This window comes from Mustela erminea, chromosome 18, assembly GCF_009829155.1.
Source record: "Mustela erminea isolate mMusErm1 chromosome 18, mMusErm1.Pri, whole genome shotgun sequence".
In the NCBI taxonomy this organism is placed as follows: Eukaryota; Metazoa; Chordata; class Mammalia; order Carnivora; family Mustelidae; genus Mustela; species Mustela erminea.
This window is the reverse complement of record NC_045631.1, coordinates 3,718,716-3,745,290: the sequence shown is the minus strand read 5'-3', so window position 1 is coordinate 3,745,290 and position 26,575 is coordinate 3,718,716. Positions and strand designations below refer to the sequence as shown.

The 26,575-nt window shown below is 46.9% G+C and overlaps 1 protein-coding gene and 1 long non-coding RNA gene across 8 annotated transcripts in view; one reads left to right on the top strand and one right to left on the bottom strand.

The window, feature by feature from the left end:
• Nucleotides 1-26,575, top strand: part of STX8 (syntaxin 8) — a 243,884-nt gene that overhangs the window by 87,902 nt on the left and 129,407 nt on the right. The window lies entirely within an intron of this gene.
• LOC116577659 lies at nucleotides 906-14,383 on the bottom strand. Of its 2 annotated transcripts, XR_004280570.1 has the most exons (4): nucleotides 14,129-14,383; nucleotides 10,284-10,414; nucleotides 2,678-2,888; nucleotides 906-949 (listed from the first exon to the last, which is right to left on the bottom strand). It is a non-coding gene; the product is annotated as an uncharacterized LOC116577659 (long non-coding RNA). The 2 variants fall into 2 exon arrangements; XR_004280569.1 differs by lacking the exon at nucleotides 906-949 and having other exon boundaries at nucleotides 2,618-2,888.

Here is a 26,575-nt window from a genome sequence, read left to right as displayed (position 1 = left end):
TCTTATTTTTCATTCAGCTGCTGTTGTAATTACTTGCTACGTTGTAATGTTTTCGTTTGTGCTTTTTTTTTTTTCACACCCAGCCTGCCAAAATATTTTCCTTGCTGTGCATTCCCTGGTGTCCCAGGTGCCTTTACTGTTACTTATCTACTCTTGTAAAATTGCATACCTAAATATAAGATAATCCCTGTATTTCCAAAGAGAAGGCCCCATCCCACCAAATGTCTTGCCCCACTTGGAACTTACATGCGTTCAGGGCTGTAGCAATTATCTATTTATAATCCCTGATTTGTCAATTTATGTAGAATTAAGATGACTCTGAAAAATATTTAGAAATACAGCCTTTTCTGTAGCCTTTTCCACTTTCATTTTATGAGATAATTTTCTCAAACTCCACTGTGCCTCTTTGATGACAGTGTTTCTGTCACCCCATCTGTGTTAGAGCACCTTCCCATAGCCTCCTCTTCTCCCTTCTTTGGCTACAATCCAAATCTCCCTGTCGCCTGGGAGCAAGAGACTCATGGCACCGTTTATTTATTAATTCAACAAACCGATATCCAACATCCACTTGTTGCAGAGTGTGCGGAGTGCTGGGTACAGAGATGTATTAGAACTTGTCTTCCTGGCCTTGGTCCCTCCCCTTGAAGGAATTTACCCTCTGGTGGCAAAGGCAGCATTGTGAACAGAGAATTGCAATATTTTGTAAGAAAGATGAATAATCGGAGTCCCGGTATTGGAAAGTGCTGCATGGTGTCTGGGCTCCTGCCTAATTCAGCCCCAAGCATCTAAGTTCTTCATGATCTGTACGAGCATTGAACACAGTCATCGTTAAATACCAATAGCGTTTTCTCCATGGAGTAAACATGTTTTCACTAGAGCTATGGAAACTGAGCTGATTTATACCTATGTTTCTTGGTTTTCCTGGAGTTTTACAATGGATTGGATGAACCTTCAGCGTGAACCAGTGTCAGTGAGTTTCGGGGCCTAGGAAATTTACCCTTCAGATCCCCACACCAACTATCAGCCAGGTTGGGCCTTAGAAATGAGAAGGGCCTAAAAGAAGACCTAGGTCCAGCCCATTGCACTGGGACACTCAGACAGAAGCATTATAATTAGGTAACTAAGAACCAGTCTTAAGAAACAGAAAGACTTCTTAAAAAGAGGCGGGGTGGGGGGCGCCTGGGTGGCTCAGTGCGTTAAAACCTCTGCCTTCGGCTCAGGTCAGGGGTCCTGGGATCAAGCCCCATATCCGGCTTTCTGCTCAGCAGGGAGCCTGCTTCCTCCTCTCTCTCTGCCTGTCTCTTGTGATCTCTGTCTGTCAAATGAGTAAATAAAATCTTAAAAAAAAAAAAAAAAGAAAGAAAGAAGCAGAAAGACTTTGTATTTACATTTCACTTCTTGGTGAGCAAAGATTTTTTCCCCCCTGTATTTGGCATCTAAATTACATATGAGATCGAAGAGAACTGTTTTTCCCTCTTCCCCAACCTTGCCTCCATCAGTCTTCCTCTCACAACCACTCTTGTGTTTGAGAGAAGGGAATATAGGGTTCATTGTTTCAGGCAAAGACCCCACCAAGAAGCTCTCAGGTGTTGGGAATGTCTGGCATGAGACTCAATTAAGAGACTTAGACTAAAACATCAAAGATGGTTCCAGATTATGTTACAGTTACCACCAGCTGATGTTACAGGTTACTAGTAACCAGAATCCGAGTCCCCTACCAGCCCAGTCGTAATGAAGAAATTGCCGTGGGGGCCTGTCTTCTCTGTGAAATCTCCATATAGTTACTCACTGTTTGACCCCAGGAGGATGGTTCATCGACCTAATATTGAGAGATGGGAGAAAGTGCTTCTGAGTTTTATTGTATTTTGCTTTATCTTTTGGTCTTTTAGAGAGAGACCGTGAGGGTGGAGGAGCAGAGGGAAAGGGAGAGAGAATGTTTTTTTTTAAGATCGTATTTATTTACTCCAGAGAGAGAAAGAGCAGGGGGAGGAGCAGAGGGAGAAGGACAGGCAGACTCCGTGCAGAGCGCAGAGCCCGGACACAGGGCTCAATCTCACGACCCAAGATCATGACCTGAGCCGAAATCGAGCATTGAGCCACTCTGGCACCTCTAGTGCCTCTGCATTTTAAATGTAAATGGTCGATTTAATTTAATTGGATTTAGGAAAAAAAGCATATAGCAGATAACACCCAAACTAAACCAAATAAGAAAAAAAAAACTGTCAAATGCAGATTTCCGAAGCAGTGAGACTTTGGCTCAGTTTTCCAAGAATCTGGGGACTCTGTGTGTCTGTGTACATGAGTGTAGGTGTGTGTGTTTACCTTACCTGTTCATGTCTTCTGAGGTATTCAAAAGTCAATGATCATTTGGGGAAAAACCCCATGCCTTGGGTTATCTTCCCATGTTTCCTTAAATACTCATTTTTTATTGAGAGGGAAAACGTAAAGACAGGTATATTGATAAGATTAGGAAGAGAATTTGGACATATGTATTGCAGGAGCTAAATGAGGACTCTTGGACTAGACATTCTAGTTACTTGTAGCTGACACAGACTATTTTAAGTCCCTGTAAGTCATTAGAAACCATGAACTGTAGCAGAGTCCACGTTTCTGTCAGAGGAGCATTTACTCAGGAAAATTACAAAAACCGCTGTATCCAAAGGGAATTCGTACTTACTTGGGGAGATTACATTAAACACGGAAATGATGCTTCGTGTTGAGTTCTTCCACTGGGAACGTTGGTCTCTGTAGAGATACCAGTCTCGCGCATCCTCCGTAAGAGCGCGTGAGAGGAAAAGGTGTGACAGCAGTGCCACCTGTGGCCCTGTTTCTCTTCTACAAGGAGACAGCTTTAAGCACCGGGAGCTGGGACTACCCTGTGAGTCAAACTGTTGAGACGGTAATGGGATTATGGTGAGGATTAGGCCTGGGGAAAGGGAAGATAAATGCTGAGAGGGAGAAAGAGTGTAAACAAAGGACAGAATTGTGATGTGGAGCTCCTGCCAGAGGTTTTAAGGGATCAGATCCGTGCAGGTGCCTTTGCTTTAAGACCCAGCGAGGAAGTGATGGGAAGCAGGCTGTCTGATTCACTCTTGGGGTCTCCGGCTGCACCCCGGACTTGGGGGCACAGTCTGTGCTCCTTACATGCTGGTTCTGAGGTTGGAAGCAGGAGAAGGTTCCCCCCCTGCAGGAAGGCCACCAAAGAGGCCGTGTCTCGGGACCCCAGCTGGCCTTTCCGCAGTGGCTGGGTAGGGGCAGATCTTGCACAACACGCTGAGAACACCCAAGAAATAAAACCATTTCTGCACGAGAAAGATGATTATGGGAAGCCAATTCACAGGTCCAACTGCCAAGAGCTTGTTTTCGCTAGAAGGGCAGGACAAACCAAATTTTCTAAAAGACAAAATAAATCATCCACTTATATGATGCTGGCTAAAAGCATGCCTGTGAGCCTTGGTAAAAATCAGAGAATTGAATGGCATGGCTATCGTCAATGCGTTATTGTCCTTTGTTACCTTATGTGTATGTGTGGTGGGGTTTTTGAGATGGGACTCACCTCTAGTAAACTTTGTCCTTTTTAGGGGAGCAGTTCTATGCATTTTGACAAACATGTGCAACCAGGATACAGAACAGGTCCATTGTGCCCAGAAACTTCCCTCATGCCCCTTTGTGGCCGATTCCTCCTCTGTCCCCTCCCCCTGTGTCACCGATTTGTTTTCTCCCATTCCAGCTTTGCTTTTCCAAAATGGAATAGAAATGGGGTCAGGCACTGTGTGGCTTCTGAATCTGGCTACTTTCACTGAGGCGAGAGCGCGTCTGAGCTTCGTCCAGACGGGTGCCTATATCCTGAGCCCATTCCGTTTTCTTGCTGGTGACTGTCCCACCGTATCACCGTACCAGCTTGTCAGTTCATTCACCAGTGCAAGGACAGTGGCTCGCTTCCGATCTTTGGCACTCTTGAATAATGCCGCCACAAACAATCATGTTTAGGTCTTTGTGAATCCCTGTTTTTATTTCCTGTGCGTATTTCCTTGGGATAGGCTTGCTGCTCTCCTTGGAGAGCGTAAGATAAGTTTTCGTGCTGTCTGCATTCCCTCCAGCAGTATATGCGGGTTCCTGTTGCCCCTCATTCTTGCCAGCGCTGGTATTGTCATTAAAAGCATTTTTTTAAAGCCGTTTTTAGCACCTCTTTAAAAACTGATTCCTGGGGTGCCTGGGTGGCTCAGTCAGTTAAGCATCTGCCTTTGGCTTGGTTCATGATCTGGGTGCTGGGATCAAGCCCCACATCTGACTCCTTACTCAGCGAGGAGCCGCCTTCTCCCTCCCCCACCCCCGCCCTGTTGTGCTCTCTCTCTGTCAAATAAATAAAACCTTAAAAATATAAAAATTGGCTGCATTAATACTTTTGATAATGTAGAGAGCTTAGCCCTTCCTCTTCAAAAGCAAAATCTCTTTCTCAGAAGAGTGAAAATTTTGCCTGAAGGTCATTTAAAAAATAATTAGCCCCGGTTCTCATTATTTAGTGTATGTGTGGTCTGTGCAGTCACTGTGACCACTGAATTTGTGACTACTGAGCCATCGATCCCAGGGGATGTCCAAGGTGAGGTTCCTAGGAGGCTCCGGTCCCAACATTTTGCCAGTTGATCAATATGTAATCTTCTCTTAAGTGTGTTTCTATTTAAAGACACGTTCTGTAATACACTGTTGATTCGGTTATGCTGAATTCGTGCATTAATCTAATGCATGCGTTCACTCCATAAGACATATCCCAACCTGTGCTGGGGGGCCATGCCTAACCACCCACAAAAAGCACAAGAATGTGAAAACCATGGCACTCATTGGCCAGGAAACTGATGGTTCCAGTGCGAGAGCTGACACAAGAAGGCCGAGCCATGTCTGGCTGGGAGCTGGGACCCAGCTGGGAGTGTGGTCAGATGACTCAGATTATCTACGCTCTGCGCGTGGCCAGGAATGACTGCGCAGGTGTCACGGGTATCATTCTGGGGGTCGCAGATGCAGTTTAGCAAGTGGCGAATTCACCTCTGTTTTTCTGTCTTCCAAAATGCTTAACATCCGGCTTAATTTAAACAACGATTTGTCCTGGCTTGGTCTTAAGAGCAAGCAGCGGCCAGTGTTTTTACTCCGAGAAATTGACAAGGAAATTAACCTGCCAAACCAGGGCCACTCAGTGTGGAGATTGCTTTAAAACCACGTCAAGACCTTCCCTAGATTTCACCCCCACGGCAAAGTCTTGCTCTTGACTTATGCTGGAAGATCACATGCACCATTCAAACATATTAAGCATACACTTCATTCTTAGAAAGTAATAAGAAATGTTCAGCTCTGAATTTTATCTTAGTAATAGCTATAGGGCATGTGTTTAAATTCACGGAGACAGATTAATGCACTTACCAAACGCCCATTGCCTAAAAGTAATTATAAGTTTTCTAGATTGATTGCCAATATGATATAGGTCCCAAAGAAGTCACCCCTCTTTACCGAGACAGAACAATAAATTGGTTTTCCTGAATACAGTGGGTAAAGAATCCAAGTTCCTGACCTCGAATATTTCGCTGGTAGTGTTCTGTGCAGTAGGGAACAATCAGGATGACATTTGCTGAAAAGTTGGAGATTTATAACATAATAGCTTGAGCATATGTGCCAAAAAATAAAAATCTTAAATCCTATCAAATCAAGATTAATCACCTATTAAAATACTAACAAACAGCGCAGTACAGGTGGTGTCATACGCCATCTCTCTTCATATATTGTTACAAAACAAACTATCCTGGCAGTGACATGAATATCACGCATCTTCTGTCTCACTCGCAGTGGGAAAAAGGAAAAAAAGAAAGGCTACTCAGTCATTCTCGGTGTGGATTTTGGCATTTCATTAGGGAGTGCTATCATAAGCCCTTTCACCGAAAAGCATACGCAGCTCTCTGGAAACTGCTAAATTTCCTGGCTTTGTACTACTGCCAAAAAACTGTTGCTTCTCCCGTCATTAACTAGTACATATTTATTCCTCTCTATCTTTGTAGAGAGTAACCCATGCAGCACTCCCATGAAAAGGAAAACAGTAGTCTGCTTCCTCCCTCTCACTAGCTGTGCCGAAATTAATCCCACGGGCCAATGTCTTCTTTACATTCTGCTTTAATTTAGTACTTGTAACCGTGGACCGAGTGGTAACAGAAGACCCCGGGACAGTGTTCATTGTGTCTCTCCATGAAGATGGTTTTTGAAGTTTGTGGGAAAGCGGCTCCCGAAACTTTGTCATTAAACATTCCTAGTAGGCTAGAATAACAAGTTGCTAAGTTGGCTTCCAGCAAATGGCCAGGCAGTCAGCAAATATTGAGTGAGGATCTATGTGCCAGCATTCTTCTAAGCTCTAGCAATCCCGTGGCAAGCAGCATGGTCCCTGACGCCTGTGTGATCGCTCCCATTTTTGTGGGCTGCCTGTCTCTGGTTAAAACGTCTTCTTGGGAGATGGCAGAAAACGACTTTCGGAGTATTCGCGTACCTAGAGTATCCTTGTGGTTTAAAAAAAGTAAACTGGAGGGTGGGAAGCATGTTACGATCTTTTTTTTTAAAAAAGAAATGCAAGATTTTGGAAAATTTAATAATTCACACTTGCACGAAATAAAGCCCATTGGCAGGTCAGTCCTTTTTTTTTTTTTTTTTTTTTTAATTTGTCACTCTGGGACCAGTTTTCTTAAACAAGCGAAGGTGCCTTGCCTGCCTGCGTGGTGTCTTCAGGCTCTCCCTTCCGACAGTTTTGCCTTCCTCCCTGTCCTCAAAGACACCCAGCAACGTGCCGTTCTTCTCCCGACACCCTGGCCAGACTCGCTGCAGATAGCGTAACAAGCCGTACATCTTCACTTGTTCTCACAAAACAAACTCTTGAGCAGTGACATAAAACATCATGTCTCTTCTTTCCCACTCGCAGTGGGAAAAGGAAAAAAAAAATGCTCCGTGGTCATTTCTCTTTGTGGATTTTGGCATTTCATTGGAAAGTGCCAATAAGTACTCATTTTTTATGCTCTTCTGGAAAGCTCTGCTCAGCCTTCCAAGTCACAAAGCAAACTGAGGCCCTGACGGTTCTCCAGGCTCAGGTCAGAAAGGTGGGAAACTTTTATTTTTGTAGGCAGGGAGCTCATGAATAATCCACTTGCGACCTCCTTCACTGCCCCAAGCCCTCCTCTGCAGCCAGCCTCCCTGCTCCAAGAACTCCACATCAATCTGTCGCTGACCGTCAGCAGAGCAGCAAAGCGCCAGTGTTATTGTGAACCTCCAGTGGAACGCCTTGCCTCCCAGCTGGTGATCAATCTGGGTTAGACGGCAACATGTTCGCCTCTACAAATGAGCTGGACCCCTCTGCCACGTAGCTCTGCCAACTTTTGAAAGAAAGAGTCTGTTTCAATTCTTTTCGGGGGTAAAGACAAAAGGTCTGTCTCCCTTTACACAACCAGCTATTGAAAAATCCATGCAAATATCCACAGCCAGGATCCTAAGGAAATCATCTGGAGAGGTCAGGAAGTTGCTTCTTCCCCACCCCGAAAAAAAAAAAAGAGAATTTATGTTAAGTGTGCATTCACACACACACACACACACACACACGCACGAGAACTAGCCTTTTGGTTTTCTTTCGTGAAGATGATGTGTTCACGATAGGAATTGTACCATCTCTCGAGACTTCTCGCTTCCAGATGAGCTGGTCCTGGGTTTTAGGATTTTTAGTTTGCCTCTCTAAGCTCCAGGTGAAGCCAGCATTGTGATCCTGCCTTGAACAGAGCTGCAGAACTTTCCCTGGAGGGCTAATATTACGAATTAAGGTAGAAAGACCAGGTCTCGGCTGGAGATGATTCTGCTGAGTCCATGCTAATTGGACATGATGTGTCTTCCTAGTTGCAAACTTTTTTTTTTATTTCAAGATTTTTTTTATTTGAGAGACAGAGCATGAGAGCTGTGGGGAGGGGCAGAGGAAGAGGAACAAGCAGAGTCCCTGCTGAGCAGGGAGCCTGGCATGGGACTCCATCCCAGAACCCTGGGATCATGAGCTAAAGGCAGACGCTTAACCAGCTGAGTGACCCAGGCGCCCCTCTAGTTGTGAACTTTTGGAAGATCTTTCTTAGAGTTGGCTAGTGCAGAAGGGGGCCAGCGTGGTCCGGGAAGCGTGGCACAGCAGAGGGACTGAGTTGGTGGACTTGAAGGAGCAAGTAAGAGTGCAGTGTGTGAAAGGTTAGCAGATGAGGGATGGAGTGAACCCCTGTGCACGGGGGGCGGAAGTGCGAGGACGGAGTCGTGTGCGGCGCCTGGGTGGCTCAGTCGGTTGTGCATCTGCCTGGATTTCAGCTCAGGTTGTGACCTCAAAGTCATGAGGTTGAGCCCCAAGTCAGGCTCCACGGTTAGCATGGAGTCTGCTTGAGATTCTCTCTCTCCCTCTGCCCCCTCCCCACTCGTGCTCTTTCAAATTATTTAATTACTTAATTAAATTAACATTTAAAAAAAAATAGAAAAGTCGCATATTATTTGGTGGGGGTTTCATAACACAACTGATTGTTCTTTCTTGTCTATGATCACCCCAGCCCGCTGGATGGACAGATTCTGTCACTGAGTACAGAGATATAAAGGAGCAGAGAGTTTTTTGCCCCTTGGTCAGGGGAGGCAGGATGTGTCATTTTTCCAGAGACAGTGGGGCTCTAAAACTAAAGTGTAGATGAGCTAGAAAGAGGGGGCTCTGGAAAGAGGGGGGAGAGTCACTTTGGCCTCAAATGGAGGCTGAGCTGGGCCATTGTCCTTGAAGAAAGAGTGGGTGGTAGCTTTGGGGACACGGGGCCCCGTGTTCTAAGTATTGGGAAACTCCAGAAGATTATTCAGAATGACAGTGAGCAAAAGAGGAAGAAAAAGTGATTTGCATGGATTTCACTGGGCGGTGATTTGGAATATCATGGATGTCTGTGGCCAGTTGGATTTGGAGGGAAGCATGGACAAGGATGGTGACAAAGAAGGGAGGTAGGGGTACATTGGAGAAAGAGAAAGGAGGAATCTGCAAGCTTTTGGGATGGATCCAAAGGGAGGTCTGAGGGCCGTGGGGTAAATGAGAGGTGCCTCCCAGCCCCGGTGAGTAATGGTACGAGGGACAAATCTCCACATTTCAGAGTCAGAAAATCTCTCTAATGTCATCTTACTCAGTAATTCTCCCATCTATGATCTCATGGAGTAATTCAGGTCAGAGGTCATTAGACTTAAAAGAATTATCCCATCTTTTCTTATGGCCTCCCTTCTTCGTGCATTTCCTGGCGACACCTTCCAGGGCTCTGCACATGGGCTGGTTTATGCCACCACCATGCCTGGCTGTCAGCTTCCTTTTACCTGTCCCGACCATGGTTGGAAAAATCCCACATGTCTTCATTTGTCACATACACCAGGGGATATTCTGGTGAGAATTTTTTAATGGATTTAAAAAAAAAAAGACATATGGCAGAATGTTCCAGCTCCAGAACTCCCCCTCGCCCAATCAGGAAGGCTGGTCAGCAGTCCTTCCCTGATAAAAATGACAGAATTTATATGGAGGAGAGTATAATAGTGGTAATTCATAGCCGTTACCCCGGTATGGAGAGGATACGGCTATTGGGGATAAAAGTTCATTTTGCAAAATGGTTAAAAAAACAAGAAAAAAAACCCAGCCTTTTAGTTGTTCACAACTCGATCTCCTCCAGCTGTATTGCACCCTGCTGTGCTAAAGTAGGATTGTGTTAATAAGCCTTGGTCTCCGTTAAGACTGAGACTGTTAGAATCAAAAGTAACAGTCTTACCGTACCCTGCATTATTGAAAAATCATCCTTTGTGTTTGATTCAGTTCTACATGCCGCATTAAGGGCTTGGAACACATTATCTAGACTCGGGGAACAAGCCCCAGTGGAGCTGGCAAATAATGTCAGTCCCAGGGTATAGAGCAGGGCTCAGCAGACTGGGGCCCACTGCCTTTCTGTACGGTACACAAGCTAAGAACGTAGGATTCTAGATTTTTAAAGGGTTGAGAAGCCCAAAAGTAGAATAGTATTTCATGACCTGTGAAAATGATATGCAATCCAAATGCCGGTGTCCGTAAAGTTATTTTTTCTTTTTAAGACAGCCCTGCTTGTTTGATTACATATTATCTATGGTTGCTTTTGTGCTAATTGCCCCAGAGACATATGGCCTGCAAAGCCTAAAATATTTACCATCTGGCAGAAAATGTTTACCAACTCCTGGTCCCAGACTCGAATGTGCATATGAATTACCTGCAGATCCTGTTAAAATGCAGATCCGGATTCCGGAGGCCAGAGGCGAGGCCTGGGAGTCTGCCTTTCTGACAGCTTCTAGACGGTGTCAGAACCACTGCTCTTTGGGTCATACTTGGGTTTGTAAGGGCCTAGGTATTTAGAACAAAGACAGAAAGAAACAAAGAGATATACTGTAAAGGGGAGATTATAGAATTTTTTAAAAGGATTTTAGTTATTTAATGCATAGAGAACAAGCAAGGGGAGCTGAAGGCAGAGGGGGAGAGGGACAAGCAGCCTCCCCACCGAGCAAGGAGCCCGACGCAGGGCTCAATCCCAGGCCCCTGGGATCATGACTGCAGCACACGGCAGATGCTCAGCCAACCAAGCCACCCAGGCGCCCCTCCTAGGATTTTTCAAGGAGAAGTAGGCTTATTCTACTTTATTCCAGAAGCCAGCGCTGGGATCCATGAGTGCCAGTGTTGATTTTCCTCCAGGAAGCACTTTGTAACGAGTAACCGGAATTGTAGAATCATTGCAGGGACCAAAGGTAAATGTCAAGCAGAGAGAGAAGTGTCTTGGGTTGCGCAGCAGCTGGACTTTTCGAGTGGAAAGTGGTGACTGAGATCTTTCCAGATCAGTGCCTTTGACCGTGAAGCAGAGGAGGAGATGATCATTAGGAGGGAAGGCAGAACCGTGTGTTGCACGTCGGGTGGAAAGACCCCGTCTAACACGGGTGGTGTTGTTGCCTTGATCTCTGTCAGCTGGTGCAACACAACCTTCATGAGAAGCTAGCCAGGCTGGCCGTTCAGCACACGCCTCAAAATCAGCTGTGGTTTTTAGAATTCAATTTGTACTTCCTATCCCTTGAGTCACCCCTTGTGTGCGCTTAAGAAGCCCACACTTGCCTGACTCATACAGTTTTCTCGCTCACTTAGGAAGCAGGCAGAGGTGATCCCAGGCCTTGCTCCTCTCCACTTGGGTCCATTTCTCCCTCATCCTGTACCCCCCCCCTTAAAAATATTTTATTTATTTGACAGAGAGCATGCGTTCACACAAGCCGGGGGAATGGAACGCAGAGGAAGAGGGAGAAGCAGGCTCCCCTAAGAGCAGGGAGCCCGATGTGGGACTCAAACCCAAGACCTCAGGATCATGAGCTGACCCAAAGACAGATGCCCAACCAACTGAGCCACCTAGGCGCCCCACCCCCCTTCCCTGTAATCTCTTAATACCAGCCTGGGGTAAAAGGCTCTGTGCTTGTCGTGTGATCCCCCAGCTGCAGGCTGTTGTAAGGCTCTGATGAGTGAACCCTCCTGCTCATCACTCCATGAAGAAGTCCTTTTTAGGGCCTCCCGGGTGGCTCAGTTGGTTAAGTGTCTGCCTTTGGCTCAGGTGATGATCCTAGGGTCCTGGGATTGAGCCCCACGTCAAGCTCCTTGCTTGGCGGGGAGCCTGTTCCCCCCGCCGCTGCCCCGCCTGCCGCTCTGCCTTCTTGTGATCTCTCTCTCTCTCTGTCAAATAAATAAATAAATAAAACCTTTAAAAAAAAAATGTTCTTTAAAAAAAAAAAAAGGCTGGAAAGAAACTAGCCTTTTGGAACAAGACGATACAGGGAGAGTGTAGCACACTTAGACAGATGGGTGAGTCACCCAGTGTTTGAGCAACTTGATATGTAGCTATTGACGAATAACGTTCAGAACCATAAAACTTATTCAACTAATAGGATACCGATCTGTCCCAAACCCAGTGAGCGTGGCTGTAGCCGGGGGTCTCATGCTGTTTCCTACTCCGAGTGCTTTTCATTTCAGCTTGTCACGGGCCTTTAAGGACATGATTTATGCTTCCTAATCCCCCCGGGGGGTTAAGTATTTTCATATTTATTGCACGGAAGAGCATTCTGTGATTGCTTGCCTGTCCCGAAAATCAGTTTGGCTGGAAAAGGACGCAAGAATTCTGACCTCAGCTCCGTATCCAAACCAGGAGTCAGCACTTGAAAAATGGGAATCAATATCTTGCCGGGGGAGTGTGTTTCATTCTGCTAACCTGGGGGAGGAACAGCTGGTGGGAGGCCGCGTGCACACAATGCGGCTTGTTCTTTCTGCAAATCTGCCTGCCACCCCCACATCTCCAAGCCCGGCCACGTCCATACGTCCATGTGGGCCAAACATCTTTCAGAAAAGCTCGGGCTTTTCAGACGGTTTATCATCATCCACTCTATTATATTCATCGCCACCAAACCATTATCCTGATTATTAAAACCTGAGTAGCCCGGAGTTTAGATTCGGTCCTAAGCATGTTGGCGATCTTGTGTAACCTCAGTGGATTTTATTTTATTTTTGTGGTGGTTGTTGTCGCTTAACTGATATTTTTCAAAATCATGACCCTTTTAGGGGCACCTGGCCAGCTGTGCTAGTGGAACGCACAACTCTTGAGCTCAGGGTTGTGAGTTCGAGCCCCACTTTGGGTGTAGAGATTCCTTAAAGATAAAATCTTGAAAACAGAAAATCCCAACCATTTTGGATGTCAGTCCTTGCTTCCGTTCATCTCATGGGTGCCACGTCCCACCACTTTTACCACCAAACACAGACCCTCAGGTACCTTCCCAGGCTTTTCCCTTTCTACCCACCTACTTCTTGGGGTGTCTCAGGCAGTCCTTGGGCTGATTATGGTTCTTGTTCTCTGTCTCAGCAAGTGAGAGGTTCGCTTTATGAAAACCATTTTAGGACCCATGCAAGTTGTTCTGTTCTGTTAGTGGGATGGATTATTACCCCTCTGGCTCTTGTTTTGCTCACTTCCCACAGTTACTTCCAAGTCGCTCCTTCGTGGCAGACTTTCTAGTTTTCTTCTACTAGTACACTACTCATATCAGTCTTTTTAAAAAATACCCTTTTTTGCCACATGACTTCAATGCTTAGAAAGCTTCAGGTGTTTCCTTAAAATCTGGTAGGTGATGATAAAATCCCTTGTATCAGTTATTTAAGGCCCTTTTAATTTTATTTTCAAATTTAATTTTTTTTTTTTCAGGGAAAAAGCATGAGCAGGGCAGGGGAGGGGCCGAGGGAGAGAGAATTTCTGGCAGACTCTGTTCCCAGAGCTGAGCTGATGTGGGACTCGATCTCACGACCCTGAGATCACCACCTGAGCCAAAATCGAGTTGGACACTTAACCATTTGTACCACCCAGGCACCCCTTAAAGCCTTTTTTTTTTTTTTTTAAGATTTTATTTATTTGACATAGAGAGAGATCACAAGTAGGCAGAAAGGCAGGCAGAGAGAGAGGAGGAAGCAGGCTCCCTGCTGAGCAGAGAGCCTGACTCGGGGCTCGATTCCAGGACCCTGAGATCATGACCTGAGCCAAAGGCAGAGGCTTTAACCCACTGAGCCACCCAGGCGACCCAAAGCCCTTTTTAATCCAGTTCTCATTTTCTTCTGTGCCATATGAACTTCTTCTTTTTCAATTCCAAATACGCCTTTTGCATACCTTCTGGTGCTCTCTAAGCAGTGGGAATGAAACATTATAATTTTAATGTCCTTAGGGAGACAGTGTGTTTTCACATTGCCACTAACTAGTGATAAAGGCTGTGTTAAGAACAGGTGAGTCACACAGGTAAGCACCCCTTAAATCCCAGGCCGTCCAGGACCCTGTCCTCGGTTTCTCCTTACTCTGCGTGCTCTCCCCACACCCTCTCCTGTCCTTGACGGCTGGTCAGTATCCTCACCCATCCCTGCTCCCCCGGCCTCGTAGGGGTGCTGATCGGGTTTCACTGTTTCCCCAAAATCCCAGATCTGTATTTCCGCCTTTACTGAGCATCCTTACCCGGAGGGGGACTCCCAGAGCAAGGGAGGGTCTAACACTGAACCCCTTACCTTTCCCTGCAACCTGTTCTGCAGGTCACTGGTGTGGCCGTCCCATTTATCTTCCGGGTCAGACCGCTACAGCCGTCACTGAATTCAATTCGTTTCACCCCTCCAAAGGCCTCTTCGGTCTTTTCTCCCCACCTGCGCCACCGCCTCCTCATCCTAAGGCCCCTTTGAGAACTGCTGCTGGTTCACCTGCCACTGGTGTTTAGTGCTGTGCTCCGTCTGCCCCTCTGCGGACAGAACCGGCTTCTTAGAAACAACTAGCAACTTCTAGTGGCTCCTCATCCCGTTTAGGGCAGAAGAGCAGCGTTCAGAGTCCAGCACGCTAACCCCGCAGCAACCTCACCTGTTGTCCGTGTCACTTCTCTACCTTCTCACATATTATTTCCTCTCCCTGCGATGCTGTTACTGCCTTTCCTGCCGAGACACAGTCGGAGCTCAAACATCACCTCCTCCATGAACCTCTTTTGTTGGGTTCTCACCATACTGCGTGCAACCCCTGTTTGGGATCCCCCTATTTTAATATCTGTGACCCTAGTTCTCACCATATTGTGCGGTCACTCACATTTGTGTGGCCACTCAAGTACTCACTGTTTGGGATCCCCAGTGTTTCAGTATCCCCGGTTGTGGGCTGGGGACACCGCGGAAGGCTTTGTGAGAGGGGAGGCTCTTTGGCTCCATTGAAACCACTAATTGAATGTCTGTTCGATGGCAAGTGCTCACAGTAAAGTTACAAGGAGGAAGTAATTATATCCATTTTGCAGAGCTCGAGAAACCAAGTCTCGGGTTAAATTATCGGGGTGTGATTCTCTCCCTAATAAGCAAAGGAGCCCTGATTTGCACCCAGTCTGGGGTCTGGGCTCATGCCTTGTCTTTCCCGTGTCAAAATGCTGGTGCCGCAGACTAAATCTTGAGAGTGCCTTACGGGGCCCTCCACGAGGGTAGTGATTTCGTGAATATAAAGCACTTGGGAAGGTGCAAAGGAAGCCCGTGGTTTTGTAGGGGACTAGAAATGTTTTCACAACTGCTTCCCCGCCTGCCTCTCTATCTGTATGCCCTTAATATTGTCTGACTCACAAAGAAAAATTGTTGATCCACAGAGAACCGGTTCAAATTTTCTTCTCCATCTCAAGAGTATCCCGTGGAGGAAAATGTCTTAAACCGCACCTGAGCTATAAACAATTTATTCTGAAGGTAACAGTGTTAGTACTGCAGTATGTAAACCTTTAGCTAATAAAAATCAAAGTAGCCTAATTTGGAAAGTACACCGAAGGTTAGGGGGAAAGCTTGTAAATGTTTTCAAAGACTCGGGATTTAATTCTATCACCAGCTAGCAAAATAAATGGTCCAGCTGTTAGCTCTGAAACAGACACGGGTTGGAAATGAAATGTTAGTTTAAACGCATTGATCATTAGAAATCAAAAGGAACGTGAAGTACACTTTTCTAGTTTATGAGAAACAAGGGTGAAAGTTCCCCCAAACACATTTGTGGTAACTGGGCTTAAAATCGCTTCCTCATCTTTTCTTTTAGCGTCTGATACTTTGTATGGTCTATATTGGGATGACGGGAGCATTTTTTTTTCCCTTTCTTTCCTTTCCTTTCCTGTTGAGATGCAGAGGTTTGGGAATCCATGAAGAGTGGAGTCGGGGGATGTAAAATCCCAGTTTTCCACGTGTCCTGGCTGCTTGCTGTGGATTGCACACTTCCCGCCAGACTCTGTGAGGGATGGGAGGTTACTCTCAGCAATGTGCTGAAACTGACCTGAACTATACAGCCAGCACATCTGGTCACAAGCACCGGCCTTGTGTAAGGTTATACTGGAATTAATTAACTCTGGTGGGTACTCCGAGATGTTTTCTCCACATCTCGTTTTACCATCATAAGCCGGAGGAAGTCCATTGGAACTTCTTTATTTTTCCTTGAGAACCACTTAAAAAAAAAAAGAACCTGGAGAGCAGTGTGTTGTGGCTTGAAACTGACATTAGAGCAAAGCCTGTGAGCTTCCTTTCTTCGAGTGTGGGTTTTTAACTTCGAATTCCGGCGGAGCTGTGTCTCTTGCCTCCACGAGAGTAACGTTGCTGCGAAACGCATTTGATCGTGTTGTTGGGAAGCGGGAGACTGAGTCCAAGGGAGCAGACAAGGTGCCGAGCTGCTCACAGAATTCCAGAACGTTTTGTGAAACGAGGTAGTAGCCCAGGAACTTCCCGGCTTCAGAAAGGGAGGGAAGGGAGGTTTCTGGAGAGAGTGTGTGTACACACATAGCGTTCCCCGTCCCGACAGCATCACGTTAACGCCAAGATGTCTGGCGTGGGTGTTGCTCTTAGTCTCTTAATCTTGCATAAATGCACTTTGCCCTGTTGCTTTTCTTGGTAAAACAGAGAGGACGCCTGCCTTCTAGATGGAGCATTTCTGTTTGAGGCGATGACACAATTTTGGAAATAGACAGTGGGGAGGGTTGTGCAACACTGTGAATGTAATTAATGCCACTGAATGGTACACTTAAACATGGTTAAAATCAGGGGGTGCCGGGCTCGCTCAGTCCGTGGAGCATGTGCCTCTTGATCTCATGGTTGTGAGCAGGAGCCCCACATTGGGTGTAGAGATTACTAAAAGGAAGAAACTTCAAAAAAATGGTTAAAATGGCAAATTTTACATTATATATATTTTTACCACTGTTTAAAAGAATTATGTAATACACCAAAACCCACTGTACTGTATATTTATTTATTTATTTATTTAAAGATTTTATTTATTTATTTGACAGACAGAAATCAGAAGTAGGCAGAGAGAGAGAGAGGAGGAAGCAGGCTCTCCACGGAACGGACAGCCCGATGCGGGGCTCGATCCCAGGACCCTGGGATCGTGACCTGAGCCGAAGGCAAAGGCATTAACCCACTGAGTCACCCAGGCGCGCCTGTATATTAATTTTTTAAGATTTTTATTTTATTTATTTGACAGAGATCTCGAGAGGCAGCAGAGAGGTGGGGGGGGAGCAGGCTGCTCGCTGAGCAGAATCCCGATGCGGGGCTTGATCCCTGGACGCTGAGATCATGACCTGAGCCAAAGGCAGAGGCTTAACCCACTGAGCCACCCAGGCACCCCTGCACTGTATACTTTAAATGGGTGAATTTATGGCATATGCATTATCTCTTGCTAACGCTGTTAAGGAAAACTATGCAGAGGTAGGGAGCGTGATGTTCTGGTTAACCGAATGTTCTAGTAATTAAGGACTAATGCAGTTGCACCAAAACTAATAAGCGAAAGGTATTCTTATGTGGGGTATAAGAAGATAAACTTGAAAAAAATTTTTTGTGTGTGCTGCAGTGGGTTGTATATTCCATTAGTTACATATCTTTAGAAGTAGGACACTTAGCTATCCACAGAGCATCTGAATAGACCTGGGTTGTCTAGTCCAGGGGCCACCGGCCACACGTGGCTGTTGAGCACCTAGCATGTAGCTGGACTGAACTGAGAAATGCTACATGTGCAAAGTAATGCTGAATTTTGAAGATTTGGTATAAAGAATGCAAAGTATCTTGCTAATAATTTTTATATTGATTGCATGTTGAAATGATAGTATATTGGATATATTTGGTTATATAAAATATACCACTGAATATATATATATTTATTAACTTTTTGAATGTGGCTACTAACATTTTTTTAAAAGATTTTATTTATTTATTTGACAAACAGCGGTCACAAGTAGGCAGAGAGGCAGGCAGAGGGAGAGGGGGAAGCAGGCTCCCTGCTGAGTAGCGAGCCTGTTGCTAGGCTCGATCCCAGGACCCTGAGATCATGACCTGAGCCAAAGGCAGGTTCAACCCACTGAGCCACCCAGGCACCCAGCTAACAATTTTTTAATTGCATGTGTGACTCAGTTTCCGCATTTTGATGGGACAGTCTGGTCTAGAAATCAGACTGACCCCACCCAAGATTCATGGACTTTGAGAGATTAAGAATCACTTCTTTTTTTTTCCCCCCCCCGCAAAGAGTCTGTTCATTCATTTGAAAGAGTGAGAGACAGAGCACAAGCAGGGGAAGAGGCAGTGGGAGAGGGAAAAGCAGACTCCCTGCTGAGCTGGGAGCCTGAATGGGGCTCGATCCCAGGACCTGGAGATCAGTACCCAAGCTGAAGGCAGACGCCCAACCATCTGAGCCACCCAGGCACCCCAAGAATCACTTCCAATGACTGAGTAGACTACAAAAGAATTCCCCGAATTGGCCTGGAGGTTAAGGGAATTCACCTCCCCAACAGTGGCTGTGCCTTCGTCTCTGATTCAGAGTTTTTGCAAATGGCAGACCTAGGACAGGTCTTCTCTGACCAGGTTGAGGGAATGTGCTTTGATCTTCTGGGACTCGTGGTTCTATAACACAGGGGAGTGTAATCAGACAGCTGAGGAATGGGCGTCCATAGGCCCTGGAGGTTGGATTGGTTCAGAGGCAGTTTTTCTTTGGCAAGAGGAATAGAAGCAGCAGGACTAGAATTACAGCCTTCGACAAGAAAGGAAAAGAGCCCTCACAGGCAGCAGATGCACTTTCAACTCTGTTCTGAGAAAATTAAAAATGCACACCTCTACCCAGGGCCCCCTTTCTAGAGAAGCACCCTGAGCCGTGTGTGTGGGACTCTGACTCCGGGGCGGGGAGGTGTGTGTGTTGGGGGCACAGAGATGTTCCCTCTGGCTCAAGACCTCCCGGTGTCTGCACGCCAGCCTTGCCGCTCAGTTGTCCCTTGTGTCTTTAACATCGCCTGAGAGGGTCACAGCCACGGCCACGCTGCTTGCCTGGGCTGTCCACTTCCTCTCCCTAGGTATTAATCATTCTCTTGGTTAGTGCTCTGGTTACAGAGTTACATAGATTTCAAGTGGTTTGGCCCTCACCGTGTTTTCTAGCATAAACCCTGTTATTTTCAGAGTGTGATTTTTGCAGGAGGTAAGGATTTTCAGGAACGCGTGTATCATATTGTGGCCAGACCTAGCGCCCCCCACCCCTGACCCCAGTCCTGAACTGTGTCCTGTGCCACCCAGGGGACGCCAAGGTCCTGCTGCCCCACAGGGAAGGTGTGCCCCTGGGCATTCCCCGGCACATTGAGACTGTCGCGTATGTTGATCAGTGTGGCTGGATGAACACTGTTGACGCCTAGGATATGGTGTATGCAAGTCTGTGGGCTGCCCGGGGACCGGTCTTCTGTATACACGACATCATTTCTATGAGAAAGTGTATTCTGTCCTTGAGTTCTAAACAGTCAACTCACTAACACACTTTGGGGGAATTCCTTCTCTTCGCAAATTGGCAAAACCTTTAGGAAGCTACTCTCCTACCTCGACCCCCACGAAGGAGAAAGTGGGAAGTGCGAACTTGGGAAGCTGAAGGTCACTGTGCAAATCATAGAAATGGGATAGATAGTGGTAAAATAGGAATTTCAGACTGCCTTCCCACCTTCCAACTAATAAATACATCAAGGCATAGCTCCCATCGAGTTATTTTGTTGTCTTGGATCAGAACCTCTGAAAATCAGAGAATAGGTTTTTCCACCCCGGTTCTTTATTAAGCCATGGGGAAATCCTTCAGAATGTCGAAATTCAGGACTTGGGTGCTGCTTTGGCACTTGAGCAAATTAAAAGGCAGGTTGGGTTCTAATTCACAGGTTGCTTTTTAGTGGGTGGCTGGCCCGTCCTACGTGAGAAGAGAGGGAACAAGTACTACAGCATAAATGGCGTGACCTTGAAGCCATGTTTTCAGTTGTGTGTGCGCATGTACCGAAGAGAGGGGGGCAGAGATTGAATCTGACTTGTGCATAGAAGTGCAGGCCTGTAGGAGTGTGCGTTGAGCCTTTGCGTGCAGGGACGGGCCCGCACAGGTCCAGCGAATGCGGGGGTCTAAGCAGAGCAGGACATTAACAGACTATCTCAGAGGCTCTCAGGAGGGCGTGTGAGGCCATGCAGTTTCCCTGTCCCTTACCCAGAAGGAAGAACCAAATCCTGCCCTTACTGGGCAAGTGCTACAAATTTTTGATCATAATGGATGATAAGGAAATTGTTAAAAACTATGTGCTTTTCACCGTGCAAACCTCTAGGTGGTAACATTCGAAGTCCATGCGGGACTCCGTAGCTGGTAGCTATTATCTGTCATTATTCAGCGCAGCTGTTAAATGGGACAGCCCCTTCCAGGCACACATCTTTGTTTTAATGACAGAGGAATCGTGTCATTTATCGTGCAGATATTAACAGACATAATTTTAAATTACAGCGAGTATGTGAAATATGGCTAGTTAGGCTTTTGAAAAGCAAGAACCTGTCTGGGGGTGTGGGGGGGCGCTTGATGGAGGTTCTTGAGATTTTGTAAAGGGTTGAATGATGATTCTCCCTAGAAGATATTTTTCTCTATGCACAACTTGGGATGAAGTAGTATCATATTTCAGACAAAAATCCAGCTGATTAGGAAGAACATATAGACAGGAGGCCAGATTTGCTCATTATTTATACACAGGTTTGAAAAATCGCCCTTCTCCTTGTCAGTAACGGCGGCCTGTATCCCACCCAGCAGAAATCCTGATCATTCATCAGTATGAACCGCAAATGCCGCCTGGTTCATGGACCTCTTCTCTGCTTCCCAGGAGGGGATGATCTCTTCATCCTTAAACCCCTGGAGCACTTGGTACCCATCTGGCACCCTGTGTCAGAGAGTATCCCTTGCGTCGGATGATTTATCCTTATTTCTGACTTTGTTCTCTCTCTCCACTGAATTCCAAACTCCTCAAGGGAAGAACTCCATCCTATCTCTGCGGTCCTGGAAGATGGACGGAGTGCCTAGAACAACAGACAACTTCAAGAAAGATAACTATTTTCAATTTGGAGTTGGTTCCTCGGTTCTTTTTTTTTTTCTTTTCCCCTTGTAAGTTTTAAGAAAATATGCTCCAACGGTCCACCTGTCCGGCCTGCTTCCGTGAGAAAGCTGATACTGATACTGTAATTAGGGCTTGATCAGTAATGGGCCGGGCATGATGCCGAACCCAGAGTTTCACGGGCGGGGGGGGGTGGGAAGCACCAAGGGGGAAAGGAGCTCCAGTCTGTAGGCAAATAGGGGTCCCACTGCTCTATGCTAGTTGAGGCAGGTCGACTGCGGGGTCCTAGGGAGGCAGTAGGAGTGCTGTCTCGGTCCATCTGGGTGGCTGTAGGGCGTTGATAGTCCATTAATAGGGAGCTTCGGCGGCAAGTGATGGGGACCCAACCAAAGGGAGTGGGGTTCAGGCACAGGTTGAGTAGAGCAGTAAGGCCAGGCCCCAGAGCCCAGCAGTAGCCGAAGCCTCAGGGAAAAGGACGGGGCAGGCTCCTGGCCCCTGGGGACAGTCAGACTGGGCAGGTGCTAGTGAGCCCCTCGGCCATCGTTCTGTCATCAAGGCTCAGGACTGGCGCCCAACCCAGCGTCAGAACCTTGGGGGTGACCCAGCCAGAGAGCCCTGGGGGTTGCTGCAGTTGAGGGATGGGAAAATACAGTCGTGCGTAGAGCGATTCTTTCACAGCCTGTGGTAGGTGGCAGTTTTATGAGGTCAGCACATCTGGAACACGTTTGGGGACTATCAGCCAACATCGATAAACCCTCCAAGCCAGCCTGTCATGGCTGACTTGTGTGCTGAGGCCCAGGTCCCTGCTGTATGGAGCTCTGTGGCCAGACACAACCTGCAGTGTCCTGGGTCTGACGGATGTGGTATGCTTTTCAATAATAATCAGCCGAAAACCAGAGTAGAAACCTGGTCTGTGACTGACAGGGACCAGCGTGTGAAAAAAATCGCCCGGTACCATGTCTAGTTTTCTGGCAGATAAAAATCGAACCACTAGTAGGGGTTTTTTCCTTTATCTTTAGAGGATCACTGACCTGCAGAGGTTTAAAAAAATTTTTTTTAAATAGAAGGTTATAAAAATACATAACTCCTATCAGCTTTTAACATAGCGTTTTGTTTTGAATTTTCTGGTTCTTCTTTACACATATGTTTATTAGACTGGCTTTTCTTGATTACATGGAATTACAGAGATCACTAAAGAAGAAAAGTAAACACACCATCATTTCTGTGTTTGGTCACTGCTAAGAAAGGAAGGCATGTACAAAGGTAGAAGTTTCAGACAGTACAGAAAGGTACAGTGTGGTCAGTGAAAGTTTGTGATTCTCAGGGAAGTTTTATGCAGAGAAGTAGATATGTTCTTATTTATAGGCCATGATTATTTAAGGAAAAGGATATATGTACTACACGTATCATATGCCTTTGCATTTTTTTAAAACCTAATCAGTCCCAGAGACCATTCCCTGTGAGCACACAGATTTACCTGATTTGTCCGAGGAATCGTATACTATTTCAAGTACAGACTCACCGTAATTTAACCAAGTCCCTAATGGTAGACATTTCATTTCTAGTGTGTTTGTGTTCCAGACAGTACCGCCGTGACCATTAACAAGCTGATTCTCAAGGCGACTACTTCTAAAGGTCGGGGCCTGTGTAATCCAGGCCTCAGCAAAGCTTTCCAGTGGAGATCCAGATAAGAAGTATTTTCAGCTTTGCCGCAGGCCGGCAGTCTCTGTTTCAACCACTTACCTCTGCAATTATAGTTCAAAACAGCCTCAGCTGGGTGAAAAAGGGTGGTACGTCCATGCGGTGGAATTCTATGCAGCCACGAACAGGACGTAACACTGACACACGTGTAATGAGTTAAAGGAGAGAAGTGAGACACGGAAGGTCACGCACCGTATGATTCCATTTATATGAAGTGCCTAAAATAGGCAAATCCGTAGAGGCAGGATTCAGATTGGTGGTTGGCAGGGACAAGGGACAGTGGGATGCAACTGCTTCATGGGGGCAATGGAGGGTTTCCTTGTGGGGTGATGAAAATGCTTTGGAAGTAGAGGTAGTGTGGTTCGTCTGCACTGGAAATGTATGAAGTGCCACTGAATTGTTCACTTTGACATTGTTGATTTTGTGTTATGTGAATTTCACCCCAATAGAAGAAAGAGAGGCAGTCCGCACCTGGGGGGCTGGGAAAGTAACCCTAGTCAGTATGGCAATGAGTGGGTGTGGCTGTGTGTTTTGGTACATTGTACTTGATGTATGTAAGAGAAGGTGGGCTAGACTTGGTCCCTGGGCCACAGTTTGCCACCCTCTGGTGGTGTCTGAAAAATGCCTTGTCGGTAATGTGAAGGCTGGATCCGATGGACCCAGGTAGGTGTAAGGATTGGGTAGATGTAAAGACTGGAGTCAGGGAGGCTCCTGAGGGAGGCCATAGATCCTTTGGAGAATCTGCTGAGTCTCCAGACCCTTTGCCCCCACCCCGCCCCCACCCCACTGCTTCTTTATGTCCATGAATGTACATTTTTTCCCCAAACAAATGCCCACTAACGGTCCCAACTTGAGAGACCCTGTTCTGGTTAGAGAAGTCGAGAGCCCCAACTCCTGGAGAATGGCAGTGAGGAAGTAGGGGTCCAGGTTTCTGGGAGGTTTCCCGTTCCGGAGAAAAGCCAACAGGTTGAAAGCTGGGAAGAAGCCATTGGAATTCCCAGTTAGTGCCTCGATTTACCACAGCGGGAGCAGCATCTCCAGAACGACGGTACCACAGCCCAGTGGTCACAGGCAGAGAGTGAGCAAGGGCTTGTGTCACGGAGGCGGAATTGTTGACCACCTTGTCCAGCAGGTTGGTGTTAAAGGAAAGAAGGAAGCTTTGAAAGCACGAGCTTGAGGCCTGGTTTTTATAGAAAGGGAACCATCTGAGTGTGTTCGCAGGCTGAGGGAGGATCCACGCTCGCCTCCTTGAAGATGCGGGCGGGAGCTGTGGTGGACGAAGGCCCGGAGAAGGGGGGCGGCATATCGAGGTCCGGCAGCAGGTTGGTGGGGCCTGCACGGAGGAGGAGAATGGGCTGCCGGAAAGGGTGTCTGTGGGTGAGGTGAGAGGTGGAGAGGAGAGTTTTTTGCTAAAGGACCTCTTCCCTCTGAAATAATAGACAAGAGCGCGGACTGGAAATGAGGAAGGTGATGGATAGGGTTCAGGGGTGTAAGGGAGTTGCAGAAGTGTGGGGCGGCTGCTCCGAGTTGGGATTGAACGTCCCTGGCGGCTCATGTTCACTACCACAGGTGACTTCGTAGGACTCAATCAGCAGATGCTTACTGACCGCGTTCTGAGTGTCAGGGGTTTACCCATCTAAGAACGCTAGAGATCACGTCCGATTTGTCAACGAGACCTTCATGAGACAGAGTAGGAGAAGTGTTGCTAGTTCTTCGCTTGTGCAGCCCAAAACTCGCAGAAGTGGCTGCAAGTGGTAAACTTGTAATGGTTGAATCTGTACAGCCCTCCGATGGGTTAGTTATATGGGCAGCGAGGGTGACCTTTACACAGTTGCCAAACAGTTAACCTACACCAACATGAAAGGTCATTTCTAGTTCACATACAGGTGGTTCCCAATACTTGCAGGGTTTTTGTGAATCCTGTGAGATTTGGCAGCTAGATCGAACATGTGTTCCTCCTCTCTGCCCCCCCCCCACCTCCCCTGTTTAGTTTGCTTGCTTGCTTGCTCTAGCAAAAATCAGTGCGAGCAAGATAGATGTCCGTAGAGCTCAGACAACTCAGTCTTTTTAGTGGGGGTGTAAGTGGCCTTTCAGGTTAGGGGTGAATCCTCCTAACGCCATTGATTGTTGATGACCCAGTGACACAATAAGCTGATAGCAAAAGGTTTCCAGTACCCGGTGTGAGCAGCCACCGGCGTTCTTGGATATAGCACTCTTGACGCTGAACATGTACTCCCATCAGTTGCACTTGCCGCTGACATTGACATTGAACTCCTTCCTTCCACGTTTCAGCGATGAATGATCCCAGCGGACGCCACATATTTTCAGGAGTACATGGTATACTGCATCCTGTTAAAAAGTAATCAGAGCTCCTGGTTGGCTCAGTCCCCGGAGCATGTGACTCCTGAACTCAGGGTTGTGAGGTCGGGCCCCATGTTGGGTGTCGAGATTACCCAAAATCTTAAAAAAAGAGAGAAAAAGATTGCTGCTCTAGATTCTCTGGCCATAAATAATTTTATAGTGTAAAGAATGCAAAGAACCACTATGGCTGTCCCCAGAGATAGAAGTGTGTGATTCAGTTAGTCCCTTCAAGGAGCCTTACGGTAGCGAGGGACTTGATGTTAGATGCAGTGACCCTGCCTGAAAAGCAAATTTGAATCCACAGTAAATGCTGAATACTGCTGTACACCTAGCTGTGTCGTTGACACTGTGAGTGTTGAAAGAGTTACGAAATACTACCTAAATTTCAAAGAGCTTCCAATACGGCCAGGGAGGGAAGACTAACACAGGTAACACAACCAGCAAGTAGTAGAGGGCCGGATGATGGAGCACTGAGTTGCACGGGTGCATTTATTTTAAAAAAACTCCCTCGCTGTGGTTGGGAAGTAAGGCTAAGAAGGAAGGCTTACTTGGACTGAAAGGCAAGTTCAGATGTGCGCACGCGATCCTGGGCAGTGGTTCTCCACTTCTGCTGCGGATGAGAACCACCTGGGAGTTTTTTAAAAGCCTCATGTCCAGTACCAACTCAAGGATTTTCCGATACCAGTTCTCACATCCTCTGACACCACCTGGCTGTCCTACAGTGCAGTTCAGTTCTGACAGTAATGGCCGTCAGTCCCCACAGCTCCCATTGGACTGTCCTCACCCCAGACAGGTATCAGGTACCGCGGTTTTGGGTGCCTGCACTTCTGTCCCACTTGCTACAAATTTGGGGGTTCCCACTGTTCTCCCTCCCATTGGGTAATTTGCTGGAATGACTCAGGATAATGCTGTATTTGCTCATATGGTGTAGTAGCAAGGCTACAGATGAACAGGCCAGATAAATAGGGGCATAGGATGAGCTCTGGAAGGGCCCTGAGTGCAGGAGCCTCTGTCCCCTCCCAGCATGTGGATGCGTTCACCGATCTGGAAGCTCTCTGAAGCCCATCGTTTAGGAATTTTTAGTGATTCCATCACACACGTAAGATTGATGAAGTCATTGGCCATTGGATTAAACTCAATCTCCACCCCCATTTTCTCTCTGCTGAGGTGCAGGGGTGGGACCGAAAGTGCCAATCCTCTAACCACATGGTTCCTTCTGGTGACCAGCGGCCATCCTGCCGGGGACAAGAGTCACCTCCTTAACTTCAGTATGGCCACAAGGGCCTTGTTAGGACTAACAGACAATACTCATATCACTAAAAAAAAAATCCCAATCAGTTTCAGGAACTCCGCACCAGGAACCAGAGACAGAGACCACATAGATCTTTTTTTTTCCCCAAGATTTATTTATTTGACAGACAGATCACAGGTAGGCAGAGAGGCAGGTAGAGAGGAGGAAGCAGGCTCCCCGCTGAGCAGAGAGCCCGACTTGGGGCTCAATCCCAGGACCCTGGGATCATGACCTGAGCTGAAGGCAGAGGCTTTA